The sequence below is a fragment of the Gracilinanus agilis genome, chromosome 4 (genome assembly GCF_016433145.1).
Source record: "Gracilinanus agilis isolate LMUSP501 chromosome 4, AgileGrace, whole genome shotgun sequence".
Classification (NCBI taxonomy): Eukaryota; Metazoa; Chordata; class Mammalia; order Didelphimorphia; family Didelphidae; genus Gracilinanus; species Gracilinanus agilis.
The window spans coordinates 461,175,496-461,194,874 of NC_058133.1; the positions used below are offsets into that span (position 1 = coordinate 461,175,496).

At 36.3% G+C, this 19,379-nt stretch overlaps 1 protein-coding gene across 3 annotated transcripts in view; it reads right to left on the reverse strand.

Annotated features, from left to right (window-relative positions):
- DRAM2 (DNA damage regulated autophagy modulator 2) overlaps window positions 1-18,907 on the reverse strand; it is a 49,024-nt gene extending 30,117 nt beyond the window's left edge. For 2 of the 3 annotated variants that reach the window (XM_044672309.1, XM_044672307.1), the window contains exons 1-2: window positions 18,845-18,907; window positions 1,132-1,162 (exon numbers count right to left, since the gene is read on the reverse strand). The gene's annotated coding sequence lies outside the window, so the exon portion shown is untranslated. Of the gene's footprint in view, window positions 1-1,037; window positions 1,077-1,131; window positions 1,163-18,844 lie in introns of those variants that run through there. The other variant, XM_044672308.1, reaches the window with a different exon arrangement.
- Between the last annotated feature and the right edge of the window lie 472 nt (window positions 18,908-19,379).

The following is a 19,379-nucleotide window of genomic DNA, read 5'->3' on the forward strand; positions in this document are numbered from 1 at the left end:
ACCTATCAGATTAGCTAATATGACAGTAAAGTGGTAAATGTTGGATGGAATGTGGCAAAATTGGGTCATTAATGCATTGTTGGTAGAGTTGGGAACTGATCCAATTTGATGCTATGCCTAAAGGGCTATAAAACCATGCATACTTTTTGATCTAGTAATACCATTACTAGGTCTGTATCCTAAAAAGATTTTTTTAAAGTGAGGTAGTGGTGGTGGTAAAGGACTGAACTGTGGAAAAATATTTATAGCATCCCTTTTTGTGGTGGCAAAGAATTGGAAATTGAAGAGATGCCCATCAGTTGGGGAATGGCTGAACAAACTGTGGTATATGATAATGATTAAATACTATTGTGCTGTAAGAAATGATGAATAGGATGATTTCAGAAAGAGATGGAAAGAACTACATGAACTGATACAGAGTGAAATAAGCAGAACCAGAAGAACATTGTACACAGTAACAGCAATATCGTGGAATGATCAACTGTGAAAAACTTAGCTACTCTCAGCAATACAATGATCTAGGACAATTCTGAGGGACTTAGGACAAAGAATGCTATCCACCTCCAGAGAAAGAACTGTTGGAATTATAATGCAGATCAAAGCATATGATTTTTCACATTAGTTTATATTTTTATTTTTGGGGTTTTGTTTTTATATGCATATTTTCTTACAACAATGACCAATATGGAAATATGTTTTGCATGATAATTCATGTGTAACCCAGATCAAATTGCTTACCATTCCTGGGAAGGGAGAGGGAAGGTAGGGGGACAATTTGTATCTTATAACTTCAGAAAACTTATGTGGAAAATTGTTATTACATGTAATTGGTAAAATAAAATATCTTTAAAAAAAATAATTTAATTCAGCCCAGGGCTTTACCTACTGTACCACTTAGTTTGTCATCTAACAATATAAAAATATTATAGTACTCACTTGCAAGCGACATATGCACATACACACACATAAATATGTTTGACTGTATTGCCTACTGGCTAAACAATTCAATCAAAATGAAAGGACCAGTGAACTTGTACCAGGATTTGGCTACTAATTCACAGTTCTTCCAAGTCACAAGCTTCCAAGCCTTAGTTTTTCTGTAAAATAAGGACGATGAAATCAAATACTTGCCAAAGTGCCCTGAACAGCAGTGATAGATGATCTGTAAAAAAAAACAAAAACAAATATACACAATTCAATTAACTGTCCATTTTTCAGGCTAAAAGAGAAAAGCAGCAACATGGTTAATAAAAACAAATTAGCTTATCTTATCCAGTTCCAAGTACAGTATTTTAAAAATATTATATGAAAAATAATTTAAGGCACTAGAGATATTTAGTCTAAAAAGAGAAGTTTCTAATAGAAATCTTCAAATATTTGGAGCACTATCGTGTATAAGAGGAAGTATGCTTATTCCATGTTACTTCAAGATGGAAAATTAGAATCAACATATGGAAGTTAAAGAGATGCAGATTTAGACCCTGAGATATCCAGAGTTAACTAGTCAGTTCTTTTAAACTAATACAATTATATCCAGTCCAAGGTAGGCACTTAATCTTGACATGAACCTAAGAGTCAGATAAAATATGTTCACTGGAATTTATGCAGTAAAACTCCCACATACTATTGAATACTAAAATGGATCTCTGAACTCATTGATATGGAAAACCATCCAATATACATATCACCACTCATTCATATATGACCATCAGATGCAACTTTTGTTTGTGTCCATATATTCACCACCAAGAATCCATCCACTATATTAAAAGTCTCTTAACTTTCTCTTGACATGATAAAGATAGCAAAGGAGCACTTTGTATCCATTAGTATGCATTTCATCCCTCACCCTCTCCAGTTGACCAGGTCATCTTCTCTTATCATATAATTCCTCAAAGACATCTCTAATTCCTGTTCTTCTTTGAAGTTCTCAATGATTAAGTGTTACAGCCAAACATCCACTATGCACTTTTGTTGCCCTCTGTGTGATATTCAATTTTAATTCTTTGGAGACTTATATCTCATTGTTTCATTATTTTAAAGTAATTCTGGCAGAATACTGTTGTAAAGTGGGTCTTTGCTCTCTCAGAAAGCTTATGGTCATTAAAAGATTTGTGCAATTTCCCAAAGACAGTCCAACCACTTGGTTCCTCTTGTACAGTTCTGGGCCTCAATTCATTATTAATTTATACTGTCTGTCCCAGATAAATGCCCCGATAGGCAAGCTCTATAGGCTGTCCATCCAAATGCATGTTGTAATCTAGCCAATACTCTTCTTCATTTTGACATGGGCAAGACAAACTCAAAATGATTAAAGTTATTTTCCAGAATGGATTCAAATGAGCCCCAGGCTTTGATACAATGAGCACAATCTCTTCCACTAACAGGGGCACATGGGGTATTTCACAGGCAAATGCTCTTCTATTTGAGCTCTGCTCATGATCTCCTCCATTGCAGCATGTAAAGGAGGATTTGGGAACTAATTCCCAGGTGGAGTGACACTACCAGGTGATGCTGCCAAGAGCAGGTTTGAAAAAATTTGCAGCTGGATAGTGTCATTGAAAGACCAGTTGACAACAGAACTCAGCACTTGGTCAGTTCCTACTTCACAGCAAACTAATAAGGATCTCTTCTGTCAGTGGATTAAATCCTATTCCTTTGGCTGTTATGGATATTAAAAGATGAAGATTATTCTTATCTGACTGCAATGTGATAGCTATTAATACTGATATTGATAATAGAGAAACTGATATTCATTTAATTGAGCTTCTGAGTAGAAGCAAGGCTGCAACTGTCACCTTCTCCCTCAAAGAATCTTGGCAACTACTTAGGTCAGTAATAGATTTCACTTTTGAAGACTTATTTAATAAAAATAAACAATGGTGGTTGAAGGATAGGTTAAAGTTGAAGGAAAGAAGGATTGGGAATGAAGTCTAAATTTCTGTTAAACTAATAAACTAGTAATATATCTTAAGTAGGTTTGAGAAGATATTGATTCACAGAAACTGCCAAGCTGGTTAGCCTTAGGCCTGGCCACCGGGCCGAACTCAAGCTGCTAGATGATTTAGCTCTGGCTAAGTTGGTTTAGTTTAGTTGAATTAATCTTCAGTAATAATCTTTTGATGGAGTTGAGAAGTTAATAGATCAATGATGGTATATTGATTGTAGATTGTAGATGTTAATATAATTGAATGCACTTGGATAACTGTCCCTACAAAGTGACAGCTAACCCTGGCCTATGAAATAGTTATGAGACAAGTTGAAGAGCCTATCCCTTCACCTCCCACCTTTATCTCACAACTGAGATCCTGAGGTTAGGATTCAGCTCCTTTTTATAGGGGTACTTCAACAGTTTTTTCAGTCTCATGCCAGCTCATGCCAACTCCTGAAATTCTAAAATCTGAGCTACCAACTGGCAACTCATGGCCCAAGATGGCTTCTTGCAAACATTATTTACAAGCAGTGAACACAAGGTTACTGAAGGATTATTTTTATCATTGTATTATTCAGAAACTTTTGATTGATTTTAATATATCAGTGAGAGACACCTTGTTGAAAAAAAGCCTGTAACAGGTATTTTGCTCTACCAAACTAATTGTGTTTTCATAATTAACTTATAATAAGTACAATGAGATCTTATATTTTCTATATTTTTCATTCATTTGTGAATTATTAAAGATGTGGTCCATTAGTAAATAATGCTTGTAAAAGCTGGTTTCTTAACCAATACCCTCATCAAAGATGGCCTCCACTTATAAATAATTCTCATATTTTGTCTAATTGGGAAAGTAACATAGGTTAGTTATTTGCTATTTTAACTGGGATTATATTCTAAACTTTTGGGATTTAGGTATATTTCATTTTCATATCCCAAGGTGCCCATAATTATGTCACTTCCAGCACAACTCTCTGCTTGGTCCAATCTTTTTGCTTACCCCATCTCTCTTTTCTGTTGAGCTATTTCTGTTTCTCCTAATATGTACATTCAGGCTTATAGTGTTAAGAATCCAACTGTGGTAGTTCCACTCCCCTAGATGGGGAAAATAATTTGTCAAATTAATTTTAAAAATATTGTCCATTTATCTTCTGTTTCTTGTTCTTCTGCTTTTGTCCTTGGGATGATTTTGCTTACTTAGATATCCTGCCAAAATTTCTTTAAATCAATTTTGCCTTCCATTACTTCTCTCTGCTTTATAAGATGATAATGCTCAAAATTTTTAATCATTCTTCTTTAAAAGAATTTATAAATAAGTTTATATTCTAACTCAGTTAACTGTTAACTTGAATAACTTTCTCTTCCTCTCCCTCTCTCTCTCTCTGGCTAATGAGCCAAAGACATTTATGGGATCTTTGCTGTGACAATTAATTTACATTGGTTAAACTTTTATATAAAATCCAGAAGAGGCAGAAACAAAATGGAGTGAGGCATCAAGTCTCCTAAGCTCTCCAAAATCCCCCCCCACAAACAACTTTAAAATAATGGCACAAAACAATTTCTAGAGTGGAAGAGTTCTAGTGGCCACTCATAGACCAGGGCAAAGGCAAGGAGAGGAGTGAATAAAACTTAAGAGCTCCCAAGAATTAGCTCTGAAAACAGTATCATGAAAAACTTAAAGCTTGGAACAGTGCCTTCTCCATCCCAAAAGCAAATCCCAATTTAAACATAAAGTTGAAAGTCATGAAATAGGCTAGAAAAAATGAACAACAACAAAAATAATAAATAACTTTACCAGGGAGGAGAAAAATCGGAAGGCCAAAACAGACCTGGCAAGGATATGCCCAGTTGGTGGAAGTTGCCCAGAACAGAGTCCGTTGGCGTGAGATGTCCAGTTGGGGGAAGTTGCCCAGAACAGAGTCTGTTGGCATGAGATGGTTGCGGCCCTATGCTCCTCTGGGAGTCAATAGGAATAATAATAATAATAATAATAATAATAATAATATATTGATACTATGGTGATAGGGAAACTCAGAAGAAGACAATGACAATGTCAAAAATAGCCATAGGCAAGAAGAATGTAAATTGTCCCAGGTCCAAAATAAATGCATGGAAGAATGCAAAAAGAATTTAAAAAGTCAAATAAGAGAGAGAGAGGGAAAAATTGGGAAAAGAAATGAGAGTGATGCAAGAGAAATCATGAAAGAAGAGTTAACAGTTTGATAAAGGAAGCACCAAAAAAATGGAAAAAGAGGTATAAAAATTTACTGAAGAAAAGAACTCCTAAAAAGCCGAAATGGAGGGGCAGCCTGGGTAGCCCAGTAGAGAGCCAGGCCTAGAGATGAAAAATACTGGGTTTAAATCTGGCAAGTATACACCCATGGCAAGTCACTTAACCTCAATTGTCTAGCCCATACCACTCTTCTGCCTTGGAGCCAATACTTAGTATTGATTCTAAGGCAAAAGGTAAGGATGAAAAAACAAAAGAGTAAAATTGGCCAAATAGAAAAGAGATATAAAAGTTCATTGAAGAAAATAATTCCATAAAAATTAGAATTGGGCAAGTGGAAGCTAATGACTCCATGAGACATCAAGAAATAGTAAAACAAAATAAAAAAGAATTAAAAAATGCAAGTTAAGGAGACTTATCTAATTGGGAAAACAACTGACCTGGAAAACAGATCAAGAAGAGATCATTTAAGAATTATTAGACTCTGAAAACAATGATCAAAAAAGATCAAAAAAGAGTCTAGACACCATCCTTCAAGAAATTATCAAGGGAAATTGCCCCAATAACCTAGAACCAAAAGGCAAAACAGAAATGTAAAGAATTCACTCATCACCTCCTGAAAGAAGTCCTCAAATGAAAACTCCTAAGAATATTATAAACAAATTCCAGAACTCCCAGATCTAGCAGAAAATATTGCAAGCAACCAGAAAAAATAATTCAAATGTCTTGGAGCCTCAGTCAGGATAAAACAGAACTAATTGCTTCTATATTAAAGCATCAAGAGGCTTAAATTATGATCTTCTAGAAGGTAAAGAAAGGATCTAGGATTTTACAACCAAGAATCACCTACCCAGGAAACTGAACATAATCCTTCCAGGGAAAAGTGGACATTTAATGAGATCTGGGACTTTCAAGTATTCCTGATGAAAAAGGATCATAACTGAACAGGAAATTTTATTTTTAAATATAAGACTCAAGACAAGTATAAAAAGGTAAGTGAAAGCAAAAAGGGATTCAATAAGGTTAAACTGTTTACATTCCTACAAAGGATGATGATACTTGTAACTCTTAAAAACTTTAACATTATTAAGGCAATTAGAAGGAGTCTATTAGAGACGGGGAGTGAGTGTAAGTTGAATATGATGGGATTAAAAAAATAAGGGATGAGCAAGAGGGATGCACTGGGAGAAAGGGGAAGGGAGAGGTAGAATTGGGTAAATTGCTCACATTAAAGGTACAAAAAAACCTTTATAGTGGATGGGGAAAAAGGTGGGGATGGGTGATAGGTATCTTGTACCTTATTCTCATCAGAATTGTATCAAAAAGGGGGCAGCTGGGTGGGTTTGATATATTTGACCTCTAGAAAAAAAAATGAATGAAAATAGAAAGGAATATGCCTTTTTCTCAGCAGTAAATGGCAACTACAAAAAAAAACTGACTGTATTAGGGTATAAAAACTTCATAACCAAATGCAGAAAAGCAGAAATATTAAGTTCATCCATTCCATATCATAATGCAATAAAAATTACATTTCTAATGGACCATAGAAAAAATTAATTGAAAACTAAATACTCTCATTTTAAAGAATGAGTAGGTCAAAGAACAAATTATAGAAACAATCAAGAATTTCATTAAAGAGAATATCAACAATGAGATAACTTACCAAAATTTATTGGATATAGCCAAAGCAGTTTAGGGGGAAATTTATATCAATAAAATAGAGAAAGAACAGATCAATTAATTGGGCATGCAACTAATAAAATGAGCAAGAGAATACATTAAAAATCTCCAATTAAACACCAAATTGAAAATCCTGAAAATTAATGAAGAGGTTAGCAAAATTGAAAATAAGAAAACCATCAAGCTAATAAATAAAACTAGGTACTGGTTTTGTGAAAAACCAATAAAATAGATAAATCATTGGTTAATTAGAGTTAAAAAAAGAAAGAGGAAATTAAATTACCAGTATCATAAATAAAAAGGATGAATACACCACTAAAGAAGAGGAAATTAAAGAAATTACTAGGCACTATTTTGCACAATTATAGGCCAATAAATTTGACAATCTATGGAACTGGTTGAATTTTTACAAAAATATAAATTGCCCAGATTAACAGAAGAGGAAATAGACTATTTAAATATCCATATCTTAGAAAAAGAAATCTCACAAGCTACCAACGAGTTCCTTAAGAAAAAAAATCCTTAGGACCAAATAGATTCACAAGTGAATTCTACCAAACATTTATTTGTTTTTAAAATTATATATTTAACAACCAACACCAATAAAAAAGCATTTAACTAAACAAGTGCATAAAATTATGTAAAAAACCACAAACTCCCATTATCTACAATTTGTTTAAAAATATGTAAATTATATATGTATGCTAATAACATCCTCTGCTTTTGAGTTCCCTTTGGATTTATTTTACTTGGACACTTTTTCTCTTGATTTTGTGCTTTTACATTTTACATTGATTCTGTGATTACATTAAAAAAATAATCATAGTATGGATTATTCTTATTCTTTTTCCTTCTCTTCAGATAGTTCCCTTATTTCCTTTATATTTTCAATATCTGTCATTTCTTGACAGAGCCATAAAGACACATTGGGCCAACTGAGGAAAAGCAGCAAAAAGACAGACCTGAACTTCTGCTCTGACAATCCTTTGGCAAGGCCAGGTTTCCTGAGAACTAGACTCTTTGTTAGAAACCAAGGTTAGCTCTAAGATAATAAGTTAATTCATTCCTCAAGTGGGCCCCAGCTGTCTGGCTAGACCCCTTAGACAAGCAATAACTGCAAGGCCTAGCACTATTTTAGGCAAGAGACCTTGAAGCTGTATCTTCACAGACACATGTATGCAAAAACCAAAAACTCTTTATATTCTGTGTATGACCTAATTTTGGACCTTTGTGGTTCCCCTCTCCTCAATCCACTGGCTCATTCTGATGTAACACTTATGAGTCCTGATTGGCTTTCAATGATGTAATGCTTCTTTTGTAAAATCACATATATATTGGACCTATATGCTCAATAAAATTGAAACCTGTTGCTTGAAGGCCTGGTTATCTCCTCGAGCCCATATAAGTCAATCATTGGGACTCCTGTGCTCTCTCTACAGTCTGTCTTTGTTTGTCTCTCTCCCTGTGTGTATCTGTCCTCTTTGGTTTCTCTAAGCTGGTTCTCAAGAAGCTGGCAATTTTCTCCCTTTGGACTGACTTATTAGTAGCAGTTGGCAACAATTTCTAATAACACAATACAATCCACCATATTCAAAATACCACAATATATTCAGCCATTTCTACTGTTCATTTAATTTATGTTATTTCCTGCTATTTTGTCATTACCCTCTAAATAATGTCCTTAGGGCCTAATTCTCATAATGAGATCCCTAAGTCAAAGAGTACAGTTTTATAGCCCTTAATGTATATTTCCATTTTGCTTTCTTTAAAAAAAAAAAGTCCAACAATCCACAGATGCTCTAGCAATGTAATATTGTGCCTGTTTCTTTATGTTCCTATCAGCATTTAATTTGATCAATTTAAACTGTCTGGTTCTGTTAACATGCATTACCATACATGCTAGATTGGTCCTCAGGCAGCATCACAATCTGTTGCCAGGAACATACTCTTTCCAAAACCAAGTCTTCCCAGCTTGTTTACCAAACATTTAAGGAATAATTAATTCCAATACTATATAAACTATTTGGAAAAATGGGCAAAGGAGTCCTGCCAAATTCCTTTTGCAACATAAATATGGTGCTAATACCCAAACCAGGAAGAGCAAAAACAGAGAAAGAAAACTGTAGACCAATTTCCCTAATGGATATTGATGCAAAAATTTAAAATAAAATACTAGCAAAGAAATTATAGCAATATATCACAAAGGTCCTACCTACATTACGACCAGGTAGGATTTATACTAGCAATGCGGGGCTGGTTCAGTATTAGAAAAACTATTAGTATAACTTATCATATTCAATAACAAAACCAATAAAAATCTTGATTATCTCAATAGATACAGAAAAAAAGCTTTTGATAATATACAATGCCCATTCCTATAAGGGGAACCTTCCATAAAATAAGTAATATCTCTCTAAAACCAACAGCAACATGGACAGGCCGGGCCAATATAATAAAAATGTCAATCCTGCCTAAATTAATTTACCAATTCAGAGTCATATCAATCAAACTACCTAAAAATTATTTCCTAGAACTAGAAAAAATAATAACAAAATTCATCTGGAAGAACGAAAGGTAAAGTTTATCAAGGAAATTAATGGAAAACAAATATGAAGGAAGGAGACCTATCCAAACCAGATCTCAAACTACATTATAAAGCAGTAATCATCATAACAATCTGGTATTGGCTAAGAAATGAAGTAGTGGATCAATGGAAATAAGTCCGAAAATCAACACACAGTAGTTCATGACCACAGTGACATAGTGTTCGATTAGCCCAAAGATCCAAGATATTAGGAGAACTCATTTTTTGACAAAAACTGCTAGGAAAACTGGATAACGATATGCAAAAACCAGGAATAGACCAACATCTCATACCACACACCATGACAAAGTCAAAATGGATACTTGAGGGGGCAGCTGGGTAGTTCAGTGGAGTAAGAGTCAGGCCTAGAGACAGGAGGTCCTAGGTTCAAACCCAGCCTCAGCCACTTCCCAGCTGTGTGACCCTGGGCAAGTCACTTGACCCCCATTGCCCACCCTTACCAATCTTCCACCTATGAGACAATACACCGAAGTACAAGGGTTTAAAAAAAAAATGGACACTTGATCTAGAAAAAAAGGGGATAGCCTAAACAAATTAGGGCAACATGGAAAAGTTTATCTGTCACACTTATGGACAAGGGAAGAATATATATGTCTAAACAAAGTATAGAGAACATTATGAAAAATGAAATAGATAATATTGATTACATTAAACTTAAAAGCTATGTACAAACAAAACAATGCAACCAAGATTAGAAGGGAAACAACAAATTGGAGAAAAAAATTATTGCACCAAATATCTCTGACAAAGGCCTCATTTCTCAAATATATGGTGAATTAAGCCAAATTTATAAGAATATATAGCATTCCCCAATTGCTAAATGGTCAAAGGATATGAACAGGCAGTTCTCAGATGAAGAAAGTAAAACTATCTATAGTCATATGAGGAAATGCTCCAAATCACTACTAATTAAAGAAATGCAAATTAAAATAAGTCTGAGATACCACTTCATGCCTATCAGACTAATATGACAAAAAAAAAAAAAGATAAATGTTGGAGGAAATGTGGGAAAACTGGGACACTAATGCATTATAAGTGGAACTTTGAACTGATCCAACTATTCTGGAAAGCCGTATGAAACTATGTCTAAAGGGCCATGGAATTATGCATATCCTTTAAACCAGCAATACCACTACTGGGTCTGTATCTCAAAAAAAAAAATCAGAGATTGGAGAAATGCACCTACTTGTACAAAAATATTTTTAGAAGCAATTGCTTAGTGGCAAAGAATAAGAAACCTCTGAGGGGGTTGTTCATCAATAGGGAATGGTTGAACAAGCTGTGGCATATGGTTGTAATGGAAAACTACTATGCCAAAAGAAATGATGAACAGGATGAATTCAGAAAAACTTGGAAAGATTCATATTAACTGATACAAAGTGAAGAGAGCAGAACCAGAAGAAATGTATACAGTAACAGAAATATTATACAATGATCATCTGTGAAGGACTAAACTATTATCAGCAAAACAAGGTTCAAGTTAACCCCAGAGGACTAATGATTAAAAAAAAGCTATCCACAGCCAAAGAAGGAACTGTTGGAATCTGATTGGGGATCAAAGCATGCCCTCCTTCATGTTATTTTCTTCATGAAGTTTTTATTGTATATGTGTGTGTGTGTGTGTGTATATATATATATATATGTATATATATATGTATATATGTCTCTTCAGTCATGACATGGGGAATATGGAAATATATATAGCATGAAATCACTGGTATAACCTATATCAGACTGTTTACCACCTCAGGGAGTGGGGAGGGAGGGAGGAAGGAGAGAATCTGAATCACAAAATGTCAGAAAACAATTGTCAAGAATTGTTTCTACATGTAGCTGAAAAATAAAATTTAATTAAAAAACAATAAAACTATAAGCAAGTATTATCTGTCTTCAGAGATAAGCTAGACTTCCCAATAAGATCAAGGGTGTAGCAAGGATATCCATTAACATCATTATTATTCAATATTGTATTAGAAATCCTAGCTATAGCAATAAGAGAAGAAATGAGAGAAGAAAAAGAAATTGAAGGAATTAGAATAGGTCTTGAAAAAACTAAACTATCAATTCTTTGCAGATGATGTCATGGTATATTTGGAGAGTCTTAGAGAATTAACTAAAAAAATAGTTGAAACAATTAACTTTTGCAAAGTTGCAGGATATAAAATAAATCAACATAAATAATTAGCATTTCTATGTATTACTAACAAAGTCCAACAGCAAGAAACAGAAAAAGAAATTCCATTTAAAATAACCATAAGTGATATAAAATATCTGAGAGTCTACCTGGTAAGACAAACCCAGGAATTATAAGAACACAATTATAAAACACTTTTCAATACAAATAGTCTGATCTAAACAACTGTGAAAATGTTAATTGTTCAATGGGTAGACTGAGCCAATATAATAAAAATGACAAATTTTACCTAAACCAATTTATTTATTCAATGTCATACAATCAATACAATATAGAGCTTGAAAAAATAATAACAAAAATTTATCTGGAAGAACAAAAGTTCAAAAATATCAAAGGAATTAATTTTTTTAATTGTGAAAGAAGAGATTTAAAAAAGGGGGAAGGATCTACTTGAACAAAAATATTGATAGCTGCTCTTTTTGTAGTAGCAAAGAATTGGAAATTAAAGGGATGTCATTAATTGGGGAATGGCTGAACAAATCATGGCATATGATGGTGATGGAAAACTATTGTGCTGTAAGGAATGATGAACAGGATGATTTCAGAAAGAGCTATAAAGATCTTCATGAACTGATACAGAGTGAAATAAGCAGAACCAGAAAAACACTGTGCCCAATGATAGCAATACTGTGGAATGATCAACTGTGACAGACTTAGCTACTATTAGCAATAAAATGATCCAGGACAATTCTGAGGGACTTATGACAAAGAATGCTATTCACCTCCAGAGAAAGAACTGTTGGAGCCAGATTGCAGATACAAACACATATGATTTCTCACTTGTTTATTTGGGTTTATATTTTGGGATTTTGGTTTTATATGATTACTAACTTACAAAAATGAACAATATAGAAATATTTTTGCATGATGATACATTTATAATGCAGATTGAATCACTTGCCAGCTCCAGGAGGGGGAAGGGTAGGGACGAAGGGAGACAAGTTCAATAATATAACTTCGGAAAATTCATTTGTAATAACAAATAAAATTTGTTATTACATGTAATTTGTAAAAAATTTAAAGAAAAAAAATTATGAAGGAAAGTAGCCAAGCAGAACAAGATCTCAAACTGTATTACAAAGCAGTAATCAAAATAATCTGATAATGGATATGAAATAGAGCTGTGGATCTGTGGAATAGATTAGGTACACAATAGGCAGTTGGTTATAACCATTGTAATCTAATGTTTGATAAGCCCAAGGATCCCAGCTTTTGGAAAAAGAATTTGTTTTTTGACAAAACTGCTAGGAAAACTGGAAAGCAATTTGGTAGAAACTAGGCATAGACCAATATTTTACACAGAATACCAAGATAAAGTCAAAATGGGAACATTTAAACATAAAGGGTGATACCATAAACAAAACAGGTGAGCATGGAATAGTTTACTAATTAAATCTATGGATAATGGAAAAATTTTGACCAAACAAGAGACACAGAACATAACAAAGATGCAAAATGGATTGCTTTGATTATACTACAATTTTTATTCAAATGAAACCAATGCAGCCAAGATTAGAAGAAAAGCAGAAAACTAGGGAGAAGTTTTTACATTAAGGTTCTCTGATAAAGGCCTCATTTCTCAAATATATATATATATATATATATATATATATATATACATATATATGTATGTATGTATATATGTAGAACTGAATCAAATTTATAAGAATACAAGTCATTTCCCAATTGACAAATGATCAAAGTACATGAACAGGCAGTTTTCAGGTGAAGAAATGAAAGATACCTCTAGTCATGTGAAAAAAAAAAACACTTCAAAACACTATTGACTACAGAAATGCAACCACCTCATGCCTATCAGATTGGCTAATACGACAGAAAAGGAAAAATGGCAAATGCTGGAAGATATGGAAAAAGTGGGATATTAGTGCACTGGGTAGTTAAGAGATATGGACAATGGAGTGCCAGACTTGGAAGTCAGTTAGACTCATCTTCTTGAGTTCAAATTTGGCCTCAGATGCTTTTAGCTGTGTGACCTGGGCAAGTTATTTAACTGGCTCAGAAGGAAATGGTAAACAACTCCAGTATCTTTGCCAAGAAAACTCCAAATGGGGTCATGAAGAGATGAACACAACGAAATGACTTGACAACAATGCACTGTTGGTTGAGTTGTGAGCTGATTCAACAATTCTGGAGAACAATTTGGAACTATGCCCAAAGAGCTATGAAACTATATGCCCTTTGATCCAGCAATACCACTGATAGATAGAGGTCTGTATCCCAAATAGTTTTTAAAAAAAGTAAAATATATACAAAAATATTATAGCTGTTCTTTTTGTGGTAGCAAAGAATTGGATATTGAGGGGATGCCCGTCAATTGGGGAATGGCTGAACAAATTGTGGTCTATGATGGATGGAATACTATTGTGCTATAAAAAATGATGAGCAGGATGATTTTAGAAAAACCTGAGAAGAATTACACAAATTGATGCAAAATGAAGTGAGTAGAACCAGGAGGCCATTGTACTCAAACAACAGTAATACTGCAGGATCTGATCAACTGTGAATGATTAGCTATTCTGAGCAATACAAAGATGCAAGGCATTTCCAAAGGATTTATAATGAAAAATACTGCCCACTTCCAAGAAACAACTTAGAGAATCTGAAAGTGGATTAAAGCACACTATTTTTTACTTTATTTTACTGGGGAGTTTTTTGGTCTGTTTTCTTTTACAACATAACTAATCAGAAAATATATTTTGCATGAAAACACATGTATAACCTTTATCAAAATGTCTGCAGTCAGGGCAGGGGGGAAGATGGGAAAGGAGAGTAAAAATTCAAAACTCAATGTTTTACAATTGTTTTTAAATGTATTTGGAAAAATATATTTAAAAAGAAAAAATGATTATAAGTGGTCCATGTCCATTTTCAAATGTCAATTACTTGTTTAAATAGTTTAGAATCAAATTGTTTCAGTTACACACTATACTTTTTTTCTTATTTCATTCTACTTGTGTTTTACTAATTTTGGTTAAAACTCTGACAAGTTGGGTGGTTATATACAGATAGCTGATTCAGATATAAATCTTAGTAATAAGTCTTTTTTCCTAGATGTTTTTTAAAAGTCCTTTTATTTTTTGCTATGTGATGTCAGTCATTATGTCTAGCACTTAACAATTCTTTTCTCAAAGAAAGTGTTCATAATAAAAAGTCACAAAGCTTCAGTCTAATTATCTTCTGCCTCTCTCATTTCTGCTTCCTGAACCATGCTTTTCTATATGTCTTCTTGTACTCACCTTTTTCTACTTTACATTGATTTCACCAAGTATCACGTACATGTTGATTTAATTTAGAGTCACATATCAAACTCTTGGGGGAATTTCTCCTCATCTTCAGGAGCTGATCTTAGTGTATGAGTTGCAATTTCTTTTACAGTGGTCTTTGTACAAATATTTATCACTGGTACTGAAATATGCAATGATCAAAGAATCCCATGAAATCACATTTATTATTGCTTGTGAGTATTTAAGAAAATACAGTCTGCTGCCTTCTTTTTTGGTCACTTTTAGAAGCACCTGGGAGCCGTCTTTCTTTATAGCAAGAATATCAAGATTGGTATGATAGGGCTCCTCAAGCAACATCTATGTTCTTTGGACACTGACCAAGGATCTTACAGATATAGCACCAATAGTAAGTTTAAAGATAATCCCAAAACTACAATATGCTTAGCACTCACTGCCACCTTTCTCACTATCACTGCAGAAGGAGTACCAAGCTATAGAAGACTATAGAAGGTCATACTATATTTTTCTTTGTTTTAAGTTTACAACAGCCAAAAATTCATTGCTTGCTGATGATGTATCTCTCCATTCTTAGTAGGCTAGTCTTCAGAAAAGACTTGGCCTTTTTGCTCAGAGCATACTTATGCTCCACTGGGATAGCCTTCAAAGGATAGGGTTACCTCCATACCATAATGAAAGCATTGGGAAATGGACTCCATTAAGTACTTCCTTATATAAAAAATATAGAACAAATTACAATTACCAGGTGGCTACTTTTAACTGCAAATCTGGCCCTACAACAGGCTGAAGATTCTTACAGTTATTTTCACATATGTATAATGGAAATTTTGCTGACATATTACCAGTCAAGGATATAAAGTAAAAAATTTAAAGGCCAGTATGAGGCAAGAGAATGAGCTAACTGGGACAAGGCAAATGTATCAGGAAAATAATGTTTTATATGTTGTTAATCTCCTTATGTTACTATACAATTCTATGAGTCTAAACTCCAGTAATGTTTTCTAAAACTCATAAAAGTAACTGAAAATAATATGAATTTTTTATCTTGTCAGTTTTCTAAGCTACTAAATTAAGAAACATTAAGAAAATCATTATTGGGGGCAACTGGGTGGCTCAGTGGATTGAAAGTCAGGCCCAGAGAAGGGAGGTCCTGAGTTCAAATGTGACCTTAGACACTTCCTAGCTGTGTGACCCTGGGCAAGTCACTTAACCCCCATTGCCTAGCCCTTACCACTCTTCTGTCTTACAACCAATACCCAGTATTGATTCTAAGACAAATGGTAAGGGTTTAAAAAAAATCATTATAAACTAACATTTTTAAGCACCAGTCTTATAGGCAAGCACTACCCAATGAAAGGCAAAAACAAGGCCCCTGCCTTCAAGGAGTTTACATTGGAATAAGAGATAACAAGGAAGCAACTATGTATGTAAAACAGTGTAAATAGGGAGGTAATCTCAGAGGGAAGAGTAGCATTAAGAGCCAGTGTAGGAGGGTTGTGAAAGAAGGAAAGAAAGAAAGGTCTCCCTTGTGAAGAAAGTGGGATTTGAGCTGAGTATAAAAGCCTAGGAAGGGGTGGGAGTGGAGGTGAGAAGAATATTCTAGGCATGGGAGAAAGTCATATATAAACATATAAACTGAGTGAAGAGAACACCAAGGACAGTTTCAGTGTTGCTGAATCATGGACTAAGGTATAAGCCAAATAGAAGATTTTATAACTGATCCTGGGTGTAATAAGAAGGCAAATGCATTTTGAGGGTGGGGTAGGTGTAAGATGCAGATAAATCAGCACTTTAAGATCATTTTGGCATTTGAGTAGAGGATGGACTGGAGTGGGAACAGACTTGAGGTAAGGACACCCATAAGAAGGCAACTGGACTCATCTAGCCATGAGGGTGGTAGCTCTCTGAGTAGAGTAAAAGGGAACATATGAGATATTCTAAAAATAGAAATGACAAGATCGGACAATAGTTTTAATATGTGGAATGAGTTTGAGTGAGGAGTCGAAGAAGAAAAGGATTGTGAGCCTTGGTGACTGGGAAAAAGATGGTGGTGCCCTCAACAGAAATAAGGAAGTTCAGAAGAGGAAAACACTTGGCAGGGGGAAAAGATGAGTTATATATCAGACATGTTGCATTTGAGATGCCTATGGTACTTCCAATACAAGGTACATGGTAATGGAGGTAAGGAGAATGGTTGAATAAAAAGATCTGAGAATCATCTGTGTAAAAGTAATCATTAGATCGATGGGAGCTAAGATTTCTGCAAATGAGATAGTATAGAAGAGAAAAGGGCTAAGGATCAATTCTTGGGGGACATCCATGGTTAATGGGCATGAACTAGATGAAGATTCAGCAAAAGAGATTGAGGAAGGAGTAGTCTCTCTATCTCTTGACAGACTGGAAGAGAACTAGGATAGAACAGTTTCATAAAAACCCAGAGAACTAGGTATCCAGGAGAAGATGGTGACTGATAGTGTTAAAGACTACCAAGAGGTTTAAAAGGATGAGGATTAAGAAAAGGCCACTGGGTTTGCCAGTTAAGAGATCATTGGTAACTTGGAGGACAACAATTTCAGTAGAAAGATAAGGCTCAAAGCCAGCCAGGAAGGGGTTTAGAAGTCACTGAGAAGAAAGCAAGAGATATTGATTACAGATGGCTATCTCAAGAAGTTTTCAGTCACATGAGAGGAAAAACAGAGCAGATAGCTAGCCAGGTTGATCAGATTAAAAAAGGACTTTTTAAGAATGGAATAGGAATAAGCATTTTGTAGGCAGCAGGGAAGCAACCAATAGATAGGGAGAGATTGAGTATTAGGGAGGGAGTGAAGATGATAGAAGATTTTATAACTGATCTTGGGTGTAATAAGAAGGCAAATGCAATTCATTTTGGGGGCGGGGTAGGTGTAGGATGCAGATAGATCAGCACTTTAAGAAGATCATTTTGGCATCTGAGTAGAGGATGGACTGGAGTGGAAACAGACTTGAAGTAAGGACACCCATAAGAAGGCTACTAGACTCATTCCAGTAATCTGCTGGAAAAGACAGGATGGAATGGGATCATGGTATGTATAGAACAATTCACTTTGGCCAAAAAAAAAAAAAAAAAAAAAAAAGGCCATTTCGTGTGAAACAGATTTTGACTGGCTTTTGGAAGGCATATTAACCCTCAGCTTGCTAAGGTAACTTGGCTGTGCTAAGGCACACGGAGATAGTTTCGCAAACTGTTCTGAAAGCCTAGATGTCCTTACACAGAAGTAACATTTTCTATCTCGTTCTGACTAAAGTCATGTGCTTAAAAGGTTAGATAATTTTTTAAAAAGTCGGATGGAATTCGGATTCCAAGAGAGATGAAGAGGAGAGGCATCAAAATGCCAATGAGATAAATGAGGCTGGGTATTTCTTTCACATCGAACAAGTGAGGACCCAGTGTATCACGATGTTATTTCTCTGAAGTGTAGCCAGTTTCTGACTCCTCCTACTCCAAAGGCTCTGGGCTCCCGCCGTCATCCTAACCCGGCAGCACACAGACTGAAATTTACCTATGCTGGCATCTGCCTTCCCAGCCAGGAGCCCCAACACCCAGCTCCCCGCTGACTCTGAGCATCCCGCAGATGCGACAATTCTCCGCCCCGGCAAGAGCAAGGTCATAGGACCAGGAGCGCTCGCGTATAAAGCAAGGAAGGAGAGAATGATTCCCGTCAGGGCCTTTCCAGGAAGATGCAATCCGGGAAGCGGCCACAGCCAAGGGCGGGGCTCGAGCCGCCCTGGGACCCTCTCAAGGCTCCCCCGGCCCCAGAAGTGCGGCGGGACACTAGCGACTCCGGACGACCCTAGTGCCCGGAGGCCTGGTCTTCTTTTCCTCCTCCTTTTCGTCAAGCCCCGGTACCTGGTCCCCAGTCCCCCAGTCCCCTGTCCCCCGTCCCCCTACCCAGCCTACCGTGCCGTGCCCAGCAGCACCCACAGTACACGACACCTAGGCCCAAGCTTGGGCCCACTCTCCTCCTCCAGCCCGCAAGATGGGTCTCGGGGCGGAGCTCGGGGCGGGGCTCGGGGCACGCGCCCGCGAGCATGGCCGAGGCTCCTCCTCCGGGAGCGCGCCCTGAGGGGCCGCCCCGCCCCCTCCACCGCCCCCACGGCGGCGAGTGCGTCCGCGCCCCCGCCGTCGCCCCCGCCGCCGCCGCCCCCTCTGGCCGCTTCTGCCTTTACGGCAACTGCGAAAGTGTCGCGAACGCGCCACTGCCGCCGAGCAGAGTCACCCAGACGGCCCAAGTGGAAGGTGCAGACCTGTGAGGGGAGCGGGGTCTCGCGCGGGGAAGGGTGGGGTGAGGCGAAGTGGAGAGGTCGCTGCTCCTGGAGCAGGGGGTCGGGAGGGTGGGGAGGAAAAGGGGGATTCCTCGGAGTAGCAAGACACGGGGGAGGGGAGGTAGCGCGAGGGGGGGCCCGCCGCGAGGGTCGGCCCGGGGCTGGGGGGC